We start from the raw sequence: 6,044 nt of genomic DNA, 5'->3' as shown, positions 1-6,044 counted from the left end.
AAGTATGCCAAGATTAGTGGCCTGCTATTGGTCTTAATCTTGTTCCTTTACCATTTTCAAAGATATATTAATATAGCTTCAATTTTTAATTTGAATTTTTCTTCCCTGTAAGGTATCATTAAGTTGAAAGGTGCAAATGAATGACACTGGTAAATTGGTCTGCTGAATGTCTTTGCATAGTATCAGAGGGTCAGCTGTTTCCAAGTTGCTTCCCCATGTGGATATCAGTTATAGAGTAGATTGGGTCCTGTACCTCCAGGGTTGTGGAGAAGGCAAGTTACCTTAAACTTTCTTGGCTTTCTCTTCCTGTTTCAGAGCTGGAACAGCTCCTCTTTACTTTTCTGTCCTTTCTTTAGTGCATGTCTTGGGTGACGGCAACACGCTTTCCTGGTACGGCTCCTCGGTGTGAGTGCGGGTCACAGGGTGTGTCTGCAGAATGAGGCTGCCCAGCGTGAGCATGTGCAGACAGAAGTGTTGGTTAATAGTCTTTCACAAAATACCTGCTCTAAAAATGATGCTACCTAGATACTAATGACTGTTTATTTTTATATTAGTATTATTTTATTCTAATTAATTCCGTGAAAAGATTCTTGCACAATTAAAATGATGAAGTATCAATACAGAGGTTGGGAATCTCTAGAGCTAAGGGACAAAGGGAAGCAGCAATTAGTGAAGCTATCTTTAGCTCTGTGGCCCTTTGCAAGGACAACAGAGGGGGGCTGGGAAAGTTCTGTTTAAAAAAAATCTAGGAGAATAGTTGTGCTCCAAGTTGTTTAGTTCTCTCTAACATCTAGTCACTTCTGAAATAGCAATGTGGCTCTTAGTGTTTTAAGAGGAAGCTGTCTTATATCCCTTAACCTCATCTCCTCTGAGGCAGATAGGTATTCTACCAGGAAGCCCCACAAGAGATTAGCACTACTGATATACTCACCCCATAGCTACGACCTCCTTATTTGTCTAGGAGCATGCTGTGTCTGGCAGCTGGTAAGAAAATAAATAAATAAACCCCAGGAATCAAATTCCTGAGGAATCTGGTCATTTCAAGGTTCCTCTATACATGCACAGGTTTTAAAGGCCAGAAGGGACAATTATATTCTGACCTCTGGTGCAACATAATCCATTGAATTTCTCCTAGTGTCACCAGAACTCAGCCATATGAAATGAGTTTTTGCTCTTTAAAATCCTCTACTTGGCTCTGGTATCATCTATCAAACAATCCCTTCTTACCCCTTATACTCTCCTGTTCAGTACCATGTGTGTGGACGAGGGTCTTCAACCAGTAGCAGCCTCAGAGCAGGATGATTCTGTGTTAAAGCAGTACAGTGCAATCCCTTTAATCCATGCTCACTGCTTCACCTCTGTGCCTTCACACAGCATTTCAGGCTGGCTCCCAGAGATGGGGACAGCCTTTACAGATGTATCACAGATAGCTCCTCTCTGGGTCCCCTCCATGGAGAGGTTTTAGGGCCCATTTTTTCCCCAGCAGGGAGGATGGGTGGTATCTCTTCCAAGTGGCTGGAGAGCAGTAGCACTGCAGCTGAAGGCTGGCTGGAGCCACTCTTATTACAGCCTTAGAAGGAGAGAGTTCATGTCTTTTCACTTTATGTATTTCTGTGACAGCTGGGATTGAGAGCTGGCCTGCCTCTCACAGGGATAGCGGCAGCCAGTGGCTAGCCCTGTTCGTGCATCTGTGTGGGATTGGGAGCACATTGGTGTTGGGGGACCATGAGGCCTCCTCTGCATCTGAAGTGGGCAGAATTGAAACCCTGCAACAAAGAAAGGAGAGGTTTTTTTGCAGATGAAAAGTCTGTGAAGGAAATCTGGGCCAAAATCCTTGGTCCAGGTAGAGCAGGGGCAGAATGCCCCTAGCCTTTCGTCAGAGCAGCAGTCCCAGCACACCTGGGCAGAAGAGATGACTGATTCCTGTAATGAACCTGAGTAACTTGTGTGTCAGAGGATTATTGCCTCCCCAGCAGGGTGGTCAAAGCCTGGCAGCTGTCTGCAGCCTGGCAGAAGCTTTGCTTGCCTTCTGTTAGTGAAAGGAGGGCTGGAACCTCAACCCACTTCTGAGGTGGGCAACTGGCAGCAGCTGCTCACTGCCCCTGTGCTTGCCATGGCAGCAGTGTTGCATTTACCTTGGTGCAGATGAGGGCTGGGTCTGGCTCCCTGTTTACTGATGTTAAACCAGTACTCGCAGTTCTCTTAAGATGAATCTCACTTCATATGTTTATCCAGAAAGTCTGAACTGATATTATCTCTATATCCTCAAATGCTGGTGATGAAACCCCTATCCTGCACAGTGATTCTTGATCAGCAAGAATGACTTTTTCTGCCGTGCTTTACATGTGCTCTAAATTGTGTGGTGTTTTTGGAAAGCAGTATTGTTAGGCATCCACCAAGAAATTTACCACTTTGAGTGTGCCAGAGCTCCTGTTGCTTCACCTGACATCTTCAAACATGCATTGCCTCTGAGGTGGAGCTGAACAATCTCACAGGGCTGCTCTTCCTTATTTTGGTCAATTTATTTACTTAGCTATTCATCCAGGGCAGATGTCGAGCTATTCTAGCTGGGCAGCAAAGCCTGAAGGCTCAGGCTGAGTAGCAAATAAAAGAACCTCAACTGTATTATTTTTTTAAAAAATCTCATGATCTGTTAAGCATGTCTCCCTGTCTGCCAAGGGCCTGACTAGTGCTTCTGGACTGATTGGTTGGCAGTAATGCCATTTCCAACAGTTTCCAGCCTTCCCATAGGAGCAGTGATGTGGTTTTTATATATTTCAGTCTTGCTCTTCACTCTGCTGCTATCTTTAAAATGGCTGGAAGTCCTGAGTGTAGGGACTAGGTGTTTCTAGAAAATTCCTTTGTGTGGTACTCTCTTTTCCACAGCCACAATTCACTTACCCTTATAAACAGTGTGATAACTTAATTTTGATGGGCTGCTTTAATGTGCAATAAAATATAAATTTAGGCAGCATGTAAAATAAGCTTTTCCTGCCATATGACAGAAACCACAACTGTCTGGCATGGACACACAAGCCAGAACCTGAAAGGAAGCAAAGCACAAAGCCAGACATGATCTTTGATCATATGTTGTTTAAAATTAACAGCACAGATCATACCCACACTTAAATAACACATCTGTCTGGGGGCTAGATAGTAACACACAATATGCTTTTTTAATTCATTATGCATTTGAATCTCTCCCAAGTAACAGGTGGTTTTCTGACAACATAGCCTGCCAAAAAAGGCTTGAGAAAGGTCTGGCTGATGGTTATCCTGGGAGGTGAGGTAGCCTGGGTTCCTGGATAGCAACAAGCCCTGGCTCTCTTAACTCTTTTCCTGCTGGTTCTCCACCAGTTTCTGCCATAATTAATGCCCTGCCTGCCTTACAGCACCTGTATTCAGGCCTTCAGAGGGCAAGTTGCATCCCGAGGCAGAGCAGCAGAGGTTTGGGATCTGTGCCCTGGGGCTGAGGATCTGTTCCACATAGGCAGTGCTGGGGGTGCCAACCTGGCTGCCGAGCAGGTTCAAAGGGTGGATCTGGCCTGACCAAACACGTGGCTTCCTCTGGGGATGGCTCCAAGCTAATGACCTTAGAGACCCTTCATGGCACTTGTGGAAGGGTGATTCATCCTGGGCTGTAAGCATTTCTGAGATGGCCCACAGGAAGCTTGCTTGTCTCCCACACTGTGAGGGGAATGACAAGCTTGGATGGTAACATGCTGCAAGCAGAGGTCACGCCGGTCTGGGAGAACTCAAGCCACCCAGGCTACCTTGACATGACCATGTGTTGCCTTTTAAACCAGTGCACATCTGAAAGGTGTGGGTGGCATGCAGACTAGGGGATGGGGTCTGTCATGGCAGGCATGCCCTAGGCCTCTGCCATCTGCTGTTCATAGGTGCCTTTGAAGCAGAGGGAAGTTGTGACTCTGCCACTGAACAGTGAACAGCGCCCAGACTGAGACAGGGGCGTGTAAAACCTGATGCACCTTGCTTTTCCCTACAAAAGGGGGAAATCATCTGTAGCAGATGATCCAGCTACAACATGAAGCAAAGAAATGATTAATTGTATTCCATTATGCATGACAGCAACTGCTAGAGCTTATGAAGTTAGCCACATCTTTTAAAAATCTAGCTGTGATGTCTGGAATCCAACACATGTCCCGCTGCACAGTTCCTTGGGACTGTGATGCAGGTTTGCTGGTGCAGAGCCTGCTGGCTCTCCAGGCTGGGAGGGATGGGAAAATAATGTGGCCCCACTTCTCCCATGACTTTTTTGAATCCCTTTTGGGTGGACTTCAGGGAATCTGTCTGTCCCTCTGGCATCTTGCGAGCTCAGAGTAGAGGGACGGCCTCAGCCCTTGCAAAGTGAGGTGAGCTCAGCTCCAGCAGTAAAAGATTTGTGTCCCTTCATGTACTCCAGTTATAACAGTAATTATTTTTGACCTATTCTTTCTGTAAGCAGATGCTCTGGGAAGTAGGGGAAAGAGAGACACGACTTCCTCCAGGGATTGCACATAGTAGTTCTCATTTTTGGAAAAATAAACTCACCAGAGGATGATGGAAAACCTTCCCCTCTTGCCAGGAGCTTCTTGATCATCATACCCCAGGGAAGAGGGAAACAGCTTCCTTTGGGTGCTTGGTACAGGCATGCTTTACTTACCAGGAGTGCTTGGTTAGACCTCCTCCAGACTGGACAGCCCAAGGCACCTGAGGTTTGTAACCTGGGAGTGGAATGGGAGACGTTCATCCTAGCTGCTTTCCTGCATCTAATGACATGTTAGTCCTCAGGGTCCTTCTGGGTCACTTGTCACATGCAGTTTGGGTCGAAGCCTGCCCATAACAGATTTCCAGATCAGTGACTGCCACTGCTGAGAGGAAGTTTGCTAAAACAAACTTCTCAAACACAGTTTTTGTAGTTGAGTCCATGGAGACACAGGTAGTTGCTGGGAGCTGTGGTATGATTTGATCCCAGCTGTCATCAGTTACAAGGAGGCTTGGAGAACCCCTGGCACTGAGCAGGATACAGATGAGCTCTGCGCTTAGGGCGTTGACAGGCCTGTGTCCTGCTCTCCTCTCTTTGTGAATTTCTCCTCACACATTCATCACACAGGTCTGATTTGCCCAGCACCCAGGTAGGAATCAGCACTGGGAACGCTTAACACAGAAGAGCTAGTAGTCTTCCTTGGCCAGTAAAGGATCATAAAAGGCAATGATTCCAGACTCTGAAGACAAGGTGTTAGGTTTAGGGGCTTTGGCTTTAACTTTTTGCCAAAAAAAGGCAGAGTGAGCAGATCCTCTGACACCTACACTTGTAGCCGTCTACACTGCCTAACCACAAAAGTAATTTTTCATGCTGCTTGCAAATTAGGGGACTTTCTAGGAACAGCACCTGTGCAAAGTGCACTCACACAAAGACAGTGCTTGCACACCAAGCCATTGGGGATTTCCCGGGCAGCTCCCCACGCTGCTGCCCTGCAGCACCCTTGCCCGTCCTCTCCCCTGCACCTCCTGTGCAAGGGAAGGAGGGATTTCCCCCGGGTCTAACGCCTGCAGCCGCAGGAGGAAGTCCTTCCGAAGAAATGCACCACCTCAGCGGGGCGCATGTTTAGAAACCCCGGTGTGGGATATAAAGAGCCATCTGAAGGGTGAACCTGGCTGCAGGAGTGCCGGAGGATCCCTGTCAGAGTGGCTGGAAGCCGAGCTTTGCCCGGCGTGTTTGTGGCACACGGGGGCACGGCCTGGCCGCTGTCGCTGAGGCGCGAAGGCCCCGCAGGCCGGGGGCTCCCCGGGCCGCTGCTGGCCACCAGCTCGGCATCCGTGGAGCGCAGCTGTCAGCTCTGTCCGGGGGGACCGCGCTGCGTGTTTACATGAGGAATCATATGGTAACCTCTTCTAGCTGGTGGGCAACTCGCAGGGTTACCTCATCTGCAGTGGAATTACCTCATCGGTGTGAAATGCAGCGCGCCGGAGGCAGCAGCAAGGCAGGCTGCTGTGGGCCAGGGCTCCCTCGGCAGCAGGCTGCAGGGCAGTGACCGCTCAGG

The 6,044-nt window shown here is 48.2% G+C and overlaps 1 long non-coding RNA gene across 1 annotated transcript; it reads right to left on the bottom strand.

Moving 5' to 3' along the window:
* Positions 1-1,608: 1,608 nt before the first annotated feature.
* On the bottom strand, positions 1,609-4,750 carry LOC147655434 (uncharacterized). The gene is made up of 2 exons (XR_015286284.1): positions 4,664-4,750; positions 1,609-1,766 (listed from the first exon to the last, which is right to left on the bottom strand). It is a non-coding gene; the product is annotated as an uncharacterized LOC147655434 (long non-coding RNA).
* Between the last annotated feature and the right edge of the window lie 1,294 nt (positions 4,751-6,044).

This window comes from Cyanistes caeruleus, chromosome 1, assembly GCF_971803275.1.
Source record: "Cyanistes caeruleus chromosome 1, bCyaCae1.hap1.1, whole genome shotgun sequence".
In the NCBI taxonomy this organism is placed as follows: domain Eukaryota; kingdom Metazoa; phylum Chordata; class Aves; order Passeriformes; family Paridae; genus Cyanistes; species Cyanistes caeruleus.
This window is presented reverse-complemented; position numbering and strand designations above follow the sequence as displayed.